The 18212-nt window shown below is 42.5% G+C and overlaps 1 protein-coding gene across 1 annotated transcript in view; it reads right to left on the reverse strand.

Moving 5' to 3' along the window:
• CDH13 (cadherin 13) overlaps positions 1-18212 on the reverse strand; it is a 1051180-nt gene that overhangs the window by 748824 nt on the left and 284144 nt on the right. The window lies entirely within an intron of this gene.

Below are 18212 nucleotides of genomic sequence, written 5' to 3' on the forward strand. Positions count from 1 at the left end.
GAGAGAAAGAAAGAAAAGGAGTAAAAAAAAGAGGAGGAGGGGGAGGACGAAGAAAAAGAAATTTGGTAACACAACACACTGATGTTAAAATTAAATTTAAATGCCAACTCTTGCTTTTATTTCTGCTTTACTAAGTCATGGCTCCTCACATATTTAACTAGGAGAGTTCACTGTTCAGACCCAAGTACAGAATCCTACATTTGTTTTTAGTACATTAATTGTTAATAATTCAGCCACCATTTTGGCCTACCCAATTATTTTTGATTCCTGACTCTGTTATCAAAAGTATCAACCGGAATGACATGCTATCGGTATGTCATATATTTCCACTTACCACATCTTAATCAATACCAGCTGTAAAATGTAAAGGCCTGTGCTAAGGGGTGAACAGCAACAGTCCTGTCCACAGAAACCTTCCTCGGTGTGGTTTCTCACTGCCTCGTGAAAAGCCATGTTTTAGTGAAGATTACTCACACAACCCTGAGATGATTTCGCTTGGCCAGCACCCGGATAATAGTCCCTGCTCTGTCCATAAGCACTGTCTTGGGAAGCTCTATCAATTCTTCAGCAACTGATTTATCCTTCGTCTTAATGGAGAATTCCATGAAACAAGTTAAGACTTTACCTTATTGATCAACTGGAACAGCTAAACTCACGTGACTCTGGAGAAACAACCCTTTCACCTATTTAGGAATTATTGTCTGAAAACTAAACATTATAAAAATGAGACTAGCAGGACTGAGTTAGGGTTGCCCCCTCCCCCCCAAAAAGAAAAGAAAGTAAAAGAAAGAATGAAAATGCCCAGTTAAGTTAAATTTGAACTTCAATTAAATAAGAAATAACTTTTCAAGTATAAGAATATCCCAAATACTTCACAAATAATAAATAACTGTTTTTAGTATAGGTATATCTCAAATATTGCATAGGACATACTTAGTTGAAAAATATACTAAAAATATCCTTAAATTACTTGCCTATATTTTTATGACCTATGCTCTTGACCAGTAATGTGGAATGCTTTCCTTGAAACCTTCCTCCAACCAGTAAATCCACATGCCTGACTTCATGCAAGGCAACAGCATTCTTTTGTGATTTTTTCCCTCCACAAGTTAGTGTGGAATTTAGCAGGGGCTGGACTGAGGCTCCTGTTGACTCAGCAGATGTTTTTGAATACCCACGCAGGTCCAGGCTCCACACTAGCCATAGAGCAGCGGCGGGAGGGCTCCTTGCCCCACAGAACCTACAAGGCTCTTAACTCCCAACACCAAAGGAGCCTTTGAGGCCCAGTTTTTGCCTCTACATTGCATACAGAACTGCCTAACTCCTATTTATAACCACAGCACCAAGTTTGAATGACCAAGGATTTTGCAAAGTGCATTGTGTGCTTTAATCTTTCCCAGAGCAAATTTGTATATTTAGCCCTGAAAAATAGAAGCCTTCATATTTACCATAGCCACTTACCAAGTGGTTATGACTATAACCATTTTTCTTGTTTGTTTGATTGTTTGTTTGTGCTATCAGACATGGTTCCAAAACAGAAATTAACATTATTTCCTAGTGACTTTCAATGACATGGGGAGAAAATGCTATGTGGGGAAATTGGTTAAATGAAGTTAGATACACCTTTTAGCATAGGAGGTGTGTTGGGAACTGTCCTGCCTGGTTTCAGGAATTGTAAATGCCTCCCATGGCTGAGTGAGCGACCTCCCGAATGCGAGCCACAGGAGACAAAGCTTGTCTCTGGCAGCAAGCGCTGCTTCTGCTTCTTTCCCTGCCCCCAAAGCATGGTCAATGTCCATGGCGGGTACGACCCCTCAGAGAGGGGCAGCCTAGGCCAGACATGATCACTTGGGAGGCCATCATGGAAGGACTCCTTGGAAGGGGGCTGTGACAAAGAGGGAGCGATGGACCCTCGTCTCCCCAGCTATTGTGACGTAGCTGGAGTCCCCAATTCCATCTGGGAGAAGCACTTTCTGGCTCTAATCCACTTAAGCCTAAAAACTGATGATGGGGAAGGCAGTGCAGGCCTGTGCTGGAAAGGGCAGGTATCCAGGGTAAATTAGGCATAAGGAAGAATATGTAAAAATCCTGTGAAACCTGCTTTGTTTAGAATGCTCTCCTTTAAATGATAAGGGTCCAAGCAAGAAGTTGGTTCCTCAAAGTTATATGGCTCTTTAGCCATCTAACCCTGACTGAAAATAAGCCCTCATAGTTCTTTGAATGATATCTATTGTTTGATCTTTACCTGTATTCTTGTGCAAACAAACCCAATAAAAGTCCCTTGAGCAGGGGGCTCTTTGCCCTTCCCCTTTGAGGGATTGGCCACCTTTCCTCCCCAAGCAGATCAAATCATGTCTCTGTCATGTTTACTCTCATCCGTGGCACACGGGGGGACTTGCGAGGAAAGTCGCCCCCTCAGAGGTGAGAGCAACCTAAATCTGAGTGAGGTCGAAAGCAGGTCTCTTGGGCAGAGTCACATATGTAATTACCTAATCATAAAACTCTCTGATTATTCTGCAGGGATCTTTCATAAAGGGAGACGGTGCCGTCTTTGTTCAAATTTGCTTCATCAGAGCACTCACCTTCTTCAGTAATAGAGACAGAACGGTGCTATTCTCTGAGCACCAGCAAAAGCTGCCCCTGTGGGGAAATGATAAAGCTGGAAGTCTAATATTAGAGTCTTCAGGTAAAGGTAAGTTTTAAACCTCAGATTTTCTATCTAATTTGGGAATAGGAGTGATTTACGTCCTCTCTGGTAGGTCATCACTTCCTGAAAAGGAAATGGACAGAGGCAGACGTTTAATCTTCACAGCCCTTCTTACCTGGGGTGAACTTGGACATTAATTTATTTGGTATATCCAAAGCTTCACAGCATTTAAGTGTTTAATTTAGAATGATATATTTAGGGGCTAGCTTCTTAGAATGCCAGCATATCTTAACATGTTTATTAAAGAAAAATTACCAACATCTGCAAAGAGAGTTGACAGGGAACTCTGTGCAATTAGGGCTCTGAAGAGGTTCCCAATGTTGATAAACTACTTATAAACAGGAAGATATATAAATTGGACATGTGAAAAGGAAATATATATATTTGACATCTCTATATCAACTAGAGTTACTTCAAAGAAAAATGTAAAACACCTAACGTGGTCCATACTAAACACTCCTGTGTTTAACATAATGCGTATAAAGTGCTTAGAAAAGTACCTGATACATTGTTATCTGTGTGAAATGTTAGCTGTTGAACTATTAGAATATTTTAAAAGACACAAAGGAGAACACACTGTATGATTCCGTCTCTATAAACTATGGAACAGGCAAACTAGCATATGCTCTGAGAGTCCGAATGGTGTCTCCCCTGTGGAACAGTGATGGGAGGGCCCCAGGGCTCCAGGGACTGGCCACGTGTGTGTTCAAGTATGTGAGACTCATCAAGCCGTAGATTTGTGACTTCTGCCCTGTATGTACACTTCAGTGAACAGTTAATAAGATCAAGTGTCAGCCTGATTAAAATGATAATGAATATTTCTTGAAGGTGATACAATAGTTCAAAAAATACAAATCATGAAAATCATCCACCTAACCACGACTCAGAAATCTCTAAGAAAGCAAGTGCCTTACAAACATTAAACATGATGCTATTCATTTTGGTAGTATTTAGCCTAGATCAATATTGGGAGATGGCTTTTGCCATCCCAATGTCACGTAAAATAGAGGCATGTCAGTAACCGGAAGAGCAGACATATGAAGAGAGGAGAATAAGGGTTTCAGTTAATCTCAGCAACATAGTGTTCAGTCCAGTCTCCAGCCTTTTCGATGAGTTCTCATTAAATATCACATGTAATGAAAAGTGTAAGCCCTTTATAAATTTTCCATTACTTCAGGATTTAAAAAACAATAAAGCAGTTCAACCATTCATATTTTGGAATTATTGAAACCTGTGGTGGGGAGGCAGTAAAGAACCTGTAAAACTCTCAGTTCGGACAATTCTTTTTTATGTAGGAAGAACCTGATTCTCAAAATAAGGTCTTAAGAGAAATGCACATAAAAACAGCAGCGAAATATTCCATGTCGATAATATCCAGAGCTGCGGGGGCTGTGGGGGCAAGAACACTTTGCAACGCTCTTGGTGGCCATGTAAATTGGTAAGATCCCTGGCAAGGCAGTTTGGTAGCAACTGTCAGAATGAAATGGGTCTGTCTTCAATCCAGCAATACCGTTTCTAGAATTCAGCCCTACATTTACTGGGTCTTTGTGAAGAGAGGTAAGTATCTCAATGGTTATACGAGTGAAAACCCAGCAGCTATCCAGATGCTCCTCAGTAAAAAGTTAGATTGCACAGTGATGGGAAATAATGTGCAGTGACACAAAACTTTAAGTGTGTCTCTCACACACAGACCATACAATATATTTATGTATCTATTGAACAGAAATGGCAGGACAGTACTAATGATTCAACCACATTCTTTAAAGAAACTATTTTTTATCTGCTTGTATATGGCTTGATAAACATCTAGAAAGACACACACCAAATAATTTATAGTTGTTACTGCTTTTATGGTACATTGGGAGTGGTAGAGAGTGAAATTTTTGATTTTGATTTTTGTATTTCCTTATTGTGATACTTTTTCAAAGTGTATACATAGTGTTTATAATTACAGAAACTGAAACCCTTAACAGGAGAGAAAATCAATGCATGATTGATCTTTGAAACAAGGAAACAGAACCTCTGAAGTTCTGGCAGGTGCCTTTAGAAATTAGCACAGTGGTCTGAGAGGGGCCGAAGTGCCCTCCCCTCAGTGAGGCATGCACTGGGCAGAAAGGCAGCAGAACTGTAAGTCCGAAGGTGTAGCATCTATCCGTGGTCATCCCTTCATTTCCCACCTTTTGCGTTCTTCTGAAGCTACTACCCTGCCCATGGTTGTGGTTCCAGCCAACTATGACTCCCACGGGTCCCCCTAAAGGCCTCACCTTCAAAGCATCCTTAACCACACTTCTGCATTTCTTCTGGCCTCTATTTTCTGGGCTGTAATCTGGGCTGACACCCTCAGGCTCCTGGTCACTCTGAATTCCAAGGATATACTAACCCAACAGCCCACACCTTCCCATTCTTCCCAATAAAGCTTCTTTGGCACATTACAGTGAGTGGCCTGGTGTTGCTACAGGTTTTCTACTTCTTGCCTTCTTTTCCACAATAGTCATTCTAACAGAGTCGGCCAATCCCTAGGTTTTCATCCACTTTTCCCAGAGATTCTCCTACCCCCATCTGTAAAGAAAACACTTACTCTCTCTTCTGCCTCCTGACTATTTTCCAGTCCATCTGTCATTTTCCAATAGCATTTCACTTTATTGTTTGTGTTGTGGGACAGGCTGAGGGTGGTTCGGGGCAAGGGTTAGTGTCCCAGCCAGTATTCCCAATCAGCACCTCTCAAGTTTCAGGAAAGCAAGGACCAGGGCATGAACATTTTTTAATACCTTGAAGGCCTCACTCAAGGTTCAGCAAAAAATGGGCCACTGGCTAAATCTGACCCACAGCATTTTTTTTTTTTGCCCAGCAAGTCTCATTGGCACATAGCCATGCCCCTTCATTTCTGCGTTGTCTGAAGCTGCTCTTGTCCTGTAGTGGCACAGAGTTGGACAGCTGAACCGCAGACCATGTGGTCCATGGAGCCTAAAGTAGTTAGTTTGACTTTTCACAGAAAAAGTTAGCAACCCCTGTCCTAGTGAAATGTGTCAATGTAGCCAAGATAAAGCTGTACAGTCTAATTGAAATGTTTTTCTAGTCTTTGTTGCTGTTGCCTGGAATTACAGCAACTCTCGTACTGCTACTGGTTATCTTGTGTTAATCAGAGGCTGGCAGTTGTGCGAGTCTTTGTTGAAATTTTAGATAGAAAAACTCATTATTACCTAAGAAAAGGAGTTTATAGACAGAATGTTCCAACAGATGGATTCCATGGAGAAAGCAGGGGGAAAAAAAGGAAGCAAAGTCCTCGGTGGTAGAAGCCTTAGAGCCACTGAGTCAGGACATTTTATTGCTGAGGTGACAGGCAGAAAGACATCAAGAGGAAACACTGGTTGTTTTTTATGTAGCGGTTATAAGCTCAAAGTCTGTAGCCTATATCTGGCTCTCTGAAACATTTTGCTTCCTTCAATATAGAGCCAATATTTAAAATAATGTCTACATATTGGCCAGCAGTTCGAGTTTGCTGGCTCAGGACCCTTCCTGAGTCCCTTCTTCCTGGCCGGTTTCCATGGCAATGACGGAGGAGGTAACTGTGCAGTTACGGCGACCACACGGCCTCTTTTAACCAATGAGACTTAGGCAGAAGTCTGTTAAGCCTTCTTTCCGGGTCCGGTGTTGGCTTTCCTGGTAAAAAGCTCACACTGCCTTCTCCCTTCTTCCTCCCTTGAACACAGATACCGTGGCCCATTGCCAGCTTTTCCTGATAAATGGGTGGCTCCTCGGAGACTGAGTCTGCAGCCCCACCTGGCAGGTACTCGCAGGAACAATGCAGGGTCCGTTCCCCTTTAACCACCGGCTCTGGGTGCTCTGGGTGGCCACAACCGCTTAGAGCCATTGCAACCATTTCTCTAATATTATATTATCTCTTTCCTCATTGCAAGGAGCTCAGGGGATGCTGGGTGTTGTTGAGAGCCAAGGGGGGCAGCCACCCAGAGGGCCAGGGTCTCTGCTAAGCGCTGCCTTCCTTCTCCCTCCTGGCAAAGGGGTCACACAGTGCTCAGTCTGTACTTCATGATGAGGAAAATTTGGATCTCTTAAGATGATTAAAGAATGAAAAACAGGAAGGACAAAATCCACCCACTTGAGTAATCAGAGTATTATTCTTACATGGTTCTAAAGTCTCATGGGAACTTTTTTTAAGGAAAAAAAATCTACATTTTTTTCAGGCATGTATCAATGAGTGTCTCCAAAGGGCTTTAAAAACTTGAATCACCAAATTTAACAAAGAAGGGGATAGGGGGTAAAAATAGCCCTAAGAACATGGGAAACAGTTTGTCTCTAACAAAAGTCTAAAGATTAGCTGGTTCCAGGACTCCAAGCTCTCACTCAGAACACACATGTGTATGATGAATTCTGAGACGTGCCCGCCACGGCAACTTAGAGGAGGGGCTGCTATTGTACAGGAAACCTCACATTCCACATTGATAAGGGTAACTCGCCTGCTTTCCCGCTGCTCTCTGGGTGTACATTCAAAACTGTAAAAGTAGATAGGCAGTGGCTTTTCTTAAGGTGCTGGCATAACCTCGGGACCCAATTGACAGCACAGGATGGGATGCAATGGCTCCAACCAACAAAGTACTATCGCCCAAGTAAAAATCACAAATGCACAGCAACCGAGAAAAAGGCAAAATGCCACCACTACAACCGAGTGAAAATTCTGATTTGATTGAATTACTAGACAAATTTTGACCTGATTCTCAACCTTTTCTGTTTTTAAGTAACGTTGACTTTTGTAAATTGAGTGGAGGGCTGGTGAGGGTTTTCCCATTGTTTCTGAATGAGCAAGGCAGCTAACTTGCATTTAGTCATAAAGTAACCACATGGAAAGTGAGTCCTTAATCATTATCTTCTCTTTGGCTAATTTGTGTCTAGATTCTCTACCATCTAGATTCTCTACCATCTAGATTCTCTACCATCTTCATACAGAAAAATTGTTTATCACTAGTTTCCCCAGGAAATAACTCAGTCAATGCATTTTCCTCCATCAGCTTTGGTTGAATATACAAAACTCTTGATTTGTGACCCTGATTCTATAGCCTGTGTTTAAGATGGGGGCGACACTGGTCATGGTTGCGTTTCTGTTGCTTGTACACAGTGATCTGAGCTCTGTGTTGTGGAGGACAAAAGAAACCTCCCATTTCTTCTGCTGGAATGCAGTCCTTCAGAGACCTGAGTTCCATTCTCATGTGCCACCCTGGACTTTCCCAATTCCTTATATGACATAGTTGTCTATCCCGAAAAAAAATCTAGTTCGCCATTGGCCTCGTTAAAGTGTGAGGTAGGAAAGCAATAGCAAAATCAGTGAAACTAAAAGCTGGTTCCTTGAAAAGATCAAGATAGACAGTTTTTTTTAGCTAGACCAATCAAGAAAAACAGGAGGAGACACATCACAAAATTAAAAACTAGATAAAGAAAAAGCATTTGATAAAATCTAATGTTCACTCATGATAAAGGCTCTCAACCAACTTGGAATAGAAGGGAATTTCCTCGACATGGTAGAGAAAATCTACCAAAAGCCTGCATCTAACATCATGCTTAATGACATGCATGCTTAACAGGCTGAATGTTCCCCCTTGGATTAGGAATGGAGCAGTGAGGCCCACTCTCCCCAATCTTAGCCAATATTGTGTGGAAGGCTCTAACCTGTGCAAACAGGAAAAAGGAAAACAAAACAAAAGAAAGATGGTGTGAGGTAGAAAATGGGCCCTGATGCTCTGAGGCTTCTGTCCAGCAAAACCGACAGGTGGCACTACAGCAGGGACTTCGCTTTGCCTGCCCAGCATCCTTTGCTCTCCAAAGGGACCACCCTTTGGCCTTGACCCAGGCCAGGACCATCAATTTATTCGGTCTTCTTTAGCTACCCAGATGATTCATAGAGGTACACATGACCCCTGTGGACCTCATTCTGGAATTCCATTTGAACTGTGGAAAAAAATATAGTCTCTTGCCAATGGAGTTGCTGTGAAGATACAGCTTGAGCTGAGAGCTACATAAACTATCTTTACTGTAAAAAAAAGTGAGGAGAATGGAGACAATGAAGAAATCCAAGCAGAGATATGGAGACAAAGTCCTGGGAACAGGTGGCGTCTGAGCTTAGCCACTCAGCCAGTCTCGAGCCAGGACTATTTATGGACTCCTCAGGTACATGGGGCATGGACTACCCCTTTGCTTTGGCCAATTTTAATTCAGTTTCTGACACTGGCAGTGGAAAAAGTCCTGACTAACACAGGGATAATGCCATCCCCCAAACCCATGCCTTGATTTTCACATTAATCTTTGCCAGATCTCACCACTACCTTCTTAGAACTCACAAATCATACTTGTATAATTCCCCTATGTGAATGTAGGTCCTCATAAAACCAGCACTGTGTTTTGTTATCTAATGTATCCCCAGTGCCTAGCACACAGTAGGTATTCAATCAATAAAAATGCATGAGTGGAGGAATCTACAGATGAATGAATGACGGTGAATGCATAGATCTGTTCAGCATTTTACTAGGCATTTAATTCAGCTTCGTTGGTCTTTAATTTCCAGGACCATCTTCTTTTTCTCCTCAAAATGTTGACTCTGCCCTTCTCCTGTCTATCCACACCTCTCTTGTCCATGGTGTCTCAAAAGTTACAGACACTGTTACTGAGATTGTAAACACCATAGTCTGTGTCCTCTGTGAAAAATAATTGTCCCATCCATGTGGACTTGCTTAAATCAATAGGATGCACTTTTATCATCATCTCAGCTACCTCTGACTCCAATTTTCTCTTATTTTTATTTTTTATCCCTTTTACAGGGTGATAATCATTTTCTTTGATCACAAAAATGGAGGTAACCTGAGCCAGTGTGGTTTGGCATTTACCCTGCGGTACTGTCCCAGGGCACACCTGCCTGACAGCAGGTCTGCACACCTGCCTGCACAAACCTTTTCTCACTGTTCTTGGCTTATTTGAAACTTGCTGTGTCAAGAACCTGTAGATGCTCATACAATTGTGATGGATCATGCCCCTCATATATAGTTTATGCTTCCTGTTAAACAAATTTTATTAAAGAAGTCCACTCTTTCTTTTTTAATAATACTCCTCTTTAGATATATTTTCTCCTCTCTCTCCTTTTCTCTCTCTCCTCCTACCTCCCTTATAAACTACCAGTCAAGTTATTGTAGTTATATAATCAGAATTCTTCTTTTAAGAACCTTTATTTCTTTAGTTACTTTGTTCTGTGCTAGTTTATTCATTTTTCTTAATAGAAATATTTTATTCTTTTAAGATTTTTTAAAATTTATTTTTAGAAAGAGGGAAGGAGAAGGAGAGAGGGAAAAAATATCAGTGTATGGTTGCCTCTCACACACTCCCTACTGAGGACCTGCCCTGCAATGCAGGCATGTGCCCTGACTGGGAATCAAACTAGTGACTAGTTCGCACCCCACACTCAATCCACTGAGCTACACCAGCCAGGACAGTGTATCCATTTTATAAAAATGTCTACAGTTTCTCTGAATTTCAATTGAGATATTCTCTCCCCAAACCGGGCCACTTGTCTGGCTTCACCCTGTCTGCCCACGCAACGCAGACCAGCAGGGCCATGTTTTTCTATGACCCCATCAGCTCCAAGTGCCTACTACCCCCGTCTCTGCAGTAATGAGGCAGTCAGTTTCCTGCTTTTGGGTGTGAGCATCTCCCTGCATTTACCTTTCTGATGACAGCAGCATCTTTCAGCCTTCCTTCCCCACTGAGTCCGCTCCCTGTGAGTCCCTGTGTTTATGTCGGGTTGGTTTAGAGACGAAGGGCCTACGGTTTTACTTGCCCCCTTATACTATTTCCCAAGGATCACATTTACAATGAGTGTGGATGGGGGGTGGGTTTCCACTTCTCTTAAGTCTTAGACTATTTCCACAAATTTCAATTTGCTACATATTTATCAGAACTATGGTAAAGTCAGTCTTGTTTAAGAAAAACCCAAATGCATCGCATGAAAATGCAAAAATATAAATTCTACATATTTTACAACCATTTCCCAACAGAAAAGATTCCTTAGGTCTCCTGCTTTTGTAATTCATGACTAAAATTAAGATATATGACAAATATTTCAACAAATATGTATAAATGCTGAAAACATCCTAAATATATTATCAGGCTTTGTGGGTATATACATATTGTGGCATTTATCAGAGTCTCCCTTTTATTTGAATCATTTATACAAGAGTCCCTTACCTACTACACTGAGCCCCTTGAGGCCTGTGAAGGGAACACAGCGATGTATGTGGAAGGTGGTGAAAAACACTTGCTTCATGGAACTGAACTTTGGACTCTATGTAAAACTCAATAGGACTCAAAGGAATACACTCTCTGCAGGTACTTTAACATCATCATCTACACAGAAATATCTAACATATTAAATGTGAATTACTTTAGGCTATTAATTAAAACAGAGCCAAAAAAGCTTCTGCTCAGAAATGCTTTGAACATGTCCTTAAAGCCCAGACTGCCTTTTCTGTGTATTACAATTCAGGCAGGTCTTCATTGGCATGCAAGGTGAGGTATCAGTTCCTGTCTGATGATCCTACTCTTAAAAAAAAAAAAAAAAACAACAATGAGTGGAGAAAGGTGCCCATTTTTTCCAGTGTGTGTATTAAAAGGTACCCTAAAGTGCTTCATATAAAATGAGTAATCCACATATTGTATAAGTGATATCATATGGTATTTGTTTTCCTCTGACTGGCTTATTTACCTTGGCATAATAATCTCCGAGTCAACAAAAAAAGAAGGAAAGAAAGAAAGAGAGAGAGAGAGGAAGGAGGGAGGGAGGAAGAGAGGAAGGGAGGAAGGGAGGATGGATCCAAGTGAAGCATCTACTACACAGGAGCTGCACAAGCACGCTCTTCAGGATGGACACTCATCAGAATGCACACGAGCCCTTTCTGCAGCAGCATCACCATCACCTGCTGGAACAGGCCCTGTGGTTCGGGAGGGGGTTTTAGATGCTCTCTACTCTCCTCCCACTATTGCCTGGGCTCTCCGAGATTTTTCACCAGTGAAGGCAGGACCCCCAGGTCCTGGTACTTCAGCAGAGAATAAAATGATCCCTGTATATCACTTTGATAAGTTTGTAAAACACACTGCTGTCTTTGGGATGGAAGCTGCTAAAGGAAGATGCTTTTGTTACACTTTACAAAACCATTTCCGAAATGTGCTTCTTTGGCCCTTAGAGTCAAGTTCAAAAATAGAAGCCTTATCCAGAGAACTACTGTCACAGAAAGACATTCTCCCCATAATTGGAGGCACACTTTAGCGTGTTACATTAGACTCCTCGGATATTAAATCTATATCCTAAGACTATTTTAATTGACCATAAAAAGGGCAATTGAAAATACAGCACTTGATCACTGCACATATAACGCTAGTGCTGTAACCACCAAATTTGGCCATTTTGCAGAGAACATTCAGGCCTGAGCTCTGTTGAAACTGTCCCAGGGTTACATTTCATCATCCAATTTCAAAAAGCAACAGGCTATCAAGTCAGGTAGGATTCAGTGAAAATTTAGACCCTTGCACATTGTGCAAACTTAACACTTGCTTCCATCCACCATCCCTGGTAGGGGGAGAGAGTCATTTTACATGTTTTCTAAGGATTAAAATTGGACTTGGCCTGATGCTCACAGTGACACCTTTTGGTATCTATGGCTGGATTTAATGATGTCATAAATAATGGAGTTAAACAAATTTGGAGAGTCTGATAAATGAATGCAGGGACCACTTAGCAGCAGAGAGCACTGATGTCTAAGTGGAGCATGTAACCTCCACTTGGCTGATCCCTCATGAGCTGCAGATTCCAGTGTGGTCAGGGCCCATTCCCCTCCACACCCTGGGAATTAGAACGCACTTTGCCTGCATCAGTCTGACAAGGCTTTAAGAATGGGTGCTTTTCCTTAAAAAATCATCACAACCTCAGTTCCCTCTTTCTGTTAGTTTTTGGAAGTACTGTTACTTGTTGAGAAAATCAGACTTGTTAACTACTAGTAAGTGCTTGAGTCCTTTTAGATTAAACTGGTATTGGCAGGAATCATGGTTAAGACACTTGTGGGTGTGGTTGAGTTGGAAAAAACTGACCTATTCCACTATTTGCTAGCTGTGAAACAATGGACAATCTGCTTCAAATTACTAAACCTTAAAATTGCTAAATAAGCTATTCCCCACACCCCATAAAATGGGGGCAATAACAGTATCCACCTGAATACATTATTATCGACATTACATGCATTAAAATATTATATAAGGCAAATAGTACTCAACAAGCGTTCTTCATTATTATTACAAATAAAGTGGGTCATGGTGGGGGCCTGGGGGAGGGTGGTAGGATCAGTTGTACCAGGCAGAAACTTGCTCTAGAGCTAAGTTAGCTCCTGGCAAGAACCTACCAAATCACTGGTAGAAAGGAGGCAGGGGCTAAACTGTCTTCATTCCTCATAGCTCCCTCTTTGCCATCCACTCCCATCCTTGGGCCAATCATGTCATTTCTCCTTTCTTTCTTTTTAAAGACTAATTTTTCTTGTTATAGATTCATAGCAAAATTTAGAGGAACGCACAGAGATTTCCCATATACTCCCCACTATACATGCATGCCCCCCCCCCCATTACCAGCTTGGCTGACCAGAGGAGGACATCTGTTACAATTGAACCTGCACTGACACATCATAATCACCCAAAACCCATAGTTTACCTCTTGGTGTTGAACATCCTGTGGGTTTGGACAAATGCATAATGACTTGTATCTACCAATATGAGTGTGGGGGCAGCACTGCATTTCATGGCCAGAGAGCTTTCTCTGACTCGTGGTTTGCCAGCTCTTAAACAAGGACTAATGTAAGGTGGGGCATAAATACACCAGGGCTCCATTGCCCCTCAGGAGGAACTCTGTGCATACTGTTTCTCAGTGTTCCCCTTAAGGATTAAGGCCCCCCACCCCCATTGGTTACCATCTAACACACACCAGCTTCACTAGCTAGCTGCCTTCCCTTCCCTGGCTCAAGCCCCTACAACACCACCTGTGTCTCCTTCACCTCCCAAGTAAACTAACTGCCCTTAACCTCCGTGTCAGGGTCTGCTCGTGGGGTGTCCCAAGTCAGATAGTTCTCAATGGTCCTCCCCCCGTCCACACTCTGATCCATCACACCAGCGTGTTTTTGCCTCAACTCCAGCATCTCGTGCCTTGTTTCACATGCTCTGCTGACCATGTGGGACAGTCTCTTTTAGACCTGTTTCCCCTGACTGCCTCATGGACCATATTCACTGGTGACTCTTACAGGTAAGGCCTAGATTTCCACCCTATTCCCTTTATTACAGCCTGGGGGTGGGAGTGGGGAGGAGCCAGTATCAGACCCAGAGTGGGGAAAGAGTAGCTCTAAGTGCTGGAAGAACACGCGCACCCCTCTGAGCATCTGCGGATGCTGGGGACTAACCAGCAGCACTCACCTCCCAGAAGACCAAAGTATCACGTGCTTCCCCCCACTCTTTAGGCCTGCCACCTGCCCTTCGGGAAAAAATGAAACTCTAATTCACTTTGAATCAGAAAACGCTTCTTAGACAGTTTTGAAGTCCATTTTAAAGTTTGAGTTACACTTCTACTGAGGTTTTTTTAAAAAAATTAACATTTACTCAGAGAGCCTCATTCATCAACACAAATAATGAGCTCACCCAGCCCCACTCCAATTTTATGTACTTTGAATTAAGACTAAACACAGATTTTACAATGTTGAGACAGCAAATATTTGAAGAGACACACTTTTTAGGCACTACTGTCCTTCAATGCACTAACAGAAGACAAAAATTGTAGTCGGTTTCTTCCTCCTGGGGACCAGTGGAGTACATCCAGCTGAGAGTATTTTAATCACTCTCTGGTGTTCTTCTCTGTCTTTCACATTAATCACTCGTCACTCTAAGAAACGTTTTGACCTAGCAGAGGATTTCACACTGGCTCGGAGACAACAGCTGAACAAGAACACGTCAGCCCTCTTGCATTCATGCACACATTAATTTCAAATTGTCTGAACTCCACTTATGTGCTGTGGGGGCCCATAAAGGTTTTAGATTTGAGCAGGAAATTTTAAGTTAGGTGGCTCAAATTTAGTTTCCTCCCTGTGTGACAGGGAGAAAATAGTTAAGAAATAGTTAAGAAATAAGACAAATAGTTAAGAAATAGTTAAGAAATGCTAAATAGTTAAGAAAACAAGACAAATATGAAAAGAGACATTACACAATGAGTCGGAGCTTCTGTAAGTCTCAAAGGAGGGACACAGGTAAGGAATGGGGGGAGGGAGATGACTGGAGATTTTGGGGAGAAGAGGGAAGAAAAGCTGTTCTCCCTGCAGGTAACCATGGTGATGGCAGGCCACGGTGCTCAGCAGAGGGCAGGAACAGCTGTCAAATTAGAGCAATGGGAGTTGGGTGGCACTGGGGGGCTCTGCAATGAGGAGTTGGATTGAGTCATGGTCAAATCATAAATCCTTGCACTTTAGTTTCAGAAGGGGCGCCCGGAAGTCCAAGGAGGCTAGACAAGGTCAGAGCTCTGGAGCTGAGGCTCCAGGACACTGGCTAGTGAGGCAGCTCAAGGAAGGCAGATGGTGAGGAATTTGAGGAATTTGGGGAATTTGGTGGCAAAGGGATTCTGGGACAGGAGCCAGAGGCCCATCCAGGCCATGGGATGAAGGGGACTCAGGCCCACACATGATGTATGGCAGCAAGTGAGGGGGGCAGCACCCTCTGAATGCCCACATCTATCAGGTGCCCGCTGTGTCAAGGTGTCTGAGCTCTCTTCCTGTGTGAAACCTTAGAACCTCTTTGTTATCCATTTGAGCGTCAGTCCATTTAATTCTGGCCATTTTCCTGTGGGGTGGGCATTGTTACTCTCCCCACCTTACACATGGAGACACAGAGTCAAAGAGGAGGGAGAATTGATCCAGGAGTGTAACAATACAAGCAAGAGACAACTTCAAGGTTCAGATTTCAGCCTGTGCAGAGACCCCCTCCACGTCACTTTGTCCTAAAAGAGGTGAAGCAAGGTGATGCTTTGGACACCAGGGAGCCACATAGTTTTGTGATGAGGGAGAAGCATGATGAAATGAAAGTGGTAACTGTAGTAGTCATACTCAGCCGAATTGACAAACGTTCCTAGACTCTTCATTTTCCTCTTTTGGCAGAAGTTTATTTTTCACACAAACCACATTATGCCTCACACCCCAATGAAATGTGTGAATAAATGAAAGTTGCAAAGAATATCAGTTCTCAGGGAAGCTAGGGAATTTGGTGACAAGGCTCTCAAAGTTCTGTTTTGGCTCTGACCTTCTTATGCTTCTCATCAACGTGGAATCTCAGGTCCCCTCACCCTGGGGAATACGGCCCCAAACTGACCAGGCTGGCTGTGTCCTGCATCTGCATCAAACTCAGCATCTTTACCCTGCTGCTAACTTCTGGGGGAGAGCACACCAGCCAGGAAAAAAATCCTATTTGCTGCCCCACTGGCTGCACAGCTCAGACCTAAATGAACTCATCAGTTAGGAAGCCTGTAGCATCCTTGGCCCTCTGGGTAGGAATAAACACCTTCACTGTGCTCTGAAGAAGAAGACAGGGCTTTGGAAATCTCATTCTCTAATTCGGTATCTCCCAAACCAAAAGGTAATCCTTTTAGACAGTGTGAATCATACAAGAAATGTGCAGAGAGAAATAACAATGTCACATGACCACGAATAAGCACCACTAAACACCCACATGGCCTGTTTAGTGGTTTGAGAATTAGAGCCCGGGAGCTTTCTTATAGGACAGAACACATTTTCCAGCAGGGATTAGCCTTGAGATTAGAGTTTAATGAAACAATCACTAACACTGGAGGCTTAGGCAAAAGAATCGGCAGACTCCGGGGAGCTCCTGGTTTGTCTGGGGAAGACATTTATCTAATAAACCATGAATAAATAATAGAAAGGAGTCTAAAATCAAGAGATGCAGAGGGGCCAAGGGACAACAGGTAGAGGCTGGGTGTATAAAAAGATGCTTTAAAAGCAATTGAATGCTTGGACTTTGCAATAGACATTTATTCCTGGAGAAATGCTGTCATCTGTGCAGAAAGAAGCACACACAAGGCTGCTCATTGCTGAGGGTCAGCCAGGATAGGCCAGGCTGTGCAGTGATAACAAAGAACTCCAAAGTCTCTGTGGCTGGGAACAGCGAGGGTTTATTTCTTTTCTATGCCTCTTGTCCCATGCAAATCAGCAGCTGGATTCTGATGATCACAGACACCTAAGGACCCAGGTAACCAAGAGACAGCATCTAATGAAATGGAAGAGGAGACTGGAGAATTGAGCACCACCACTTATGTGCCTTGGCCTGAAAGTGACACAGACTACTCACACACACATTTCAGGGGTCAGATCCAGTGACATGGAGATGGCTAACATAAAAAGCTAGGGAAGTATAATCTTTTATCAACTCGTATGTCCAGGAAGTAGAAAAGAGCCAGGCATTGGTAAATATTAATACTTCTACAACATATGTAATAGTAAAAATTGGGAATAAATGCCTATCTCCTCATGTGGATGTCCCATGTAACATATCTATTTAAAAGAATATTATGCAGCAGTTAACAAGGACTTAACGATTTAAGTGCAAATTCCAGAAAACTTCAAATAGTAGGATCATATATATCTTACCCATATCACAAACCTCTATGCATCAGTGGCCATACATATGTGTATCTAGATATCCATAAAATGTTCTCGAAGGATGTCCATCCACTAATAATGAGGTTATATGTATGAAAGGAATATGGTTACAGGGAGAAAAAAGAGACTTCTGTTTTTCTGAATTATTTAAAATAAAAAATAGCCTCCGAACTCTTGTTTAATATAGGTTTTCAAAGGGTATTCATCCGCTGCCCACGGCTGTTGGTTGGCTGGTGCTTAGGCTAACCTGGGGCTCCATGTTCATTATAGGAAGGGGCACCTTGGACCCCGACAAGTTGTACCAGCCATGCATTGGGCAGCCCTATCTGGGAGGAATATTCATTACTAGCTGGTCCATTTGGTCTTGCGTCTGGCACTTTCTGGGCTGTTTTGAAATGTTAATTCCACAGGAAGCACCTATTCTCTCAAGTTCTATCCACTCAGCACCCTTAGCACCCACAGAGCAATATCCTGGGAAATGTCAAGCTTCCAAATGTGCTCTTATCCCTTTCTCATCTCAAAACTCTCCTTGCCTCTTCCCACCCCTAATTCCTTTTTCTCAGAAGTCTTCTACAGGCTAAAGATGGTATGGTCCAATAGAGTCAGGAGCAAATAAACCCAACAGACATCTATGTTCCCAAATAATGTATTGTCTTAAATTAAGAAAAAAAAAAGCAAAATATCCTTCTGGAACCATATTACAGAGAAGTAGCAGCATATTTCAGACACATGGCAAGCCAGCAGGCAAATGGCCTGGGGCTGGATGG

Source organism: Sturnira hondurensis, unplaced genomic scaffold (genome assembly GCF_014824575.4).
Source record: "Sturnira hondurensis isolate 20B ecotype Veracruz unplaced genomic scaffold, ASM1482457v3 Scaffold0002597, whole genome shotgun sequence".
Taxonomy (NCBI): Eukaryota; Metazoa; Chordata; class Mammalia; order Chiroptera; family Phyllostomidae; genus Sturnira; species Sturnira hondurensis.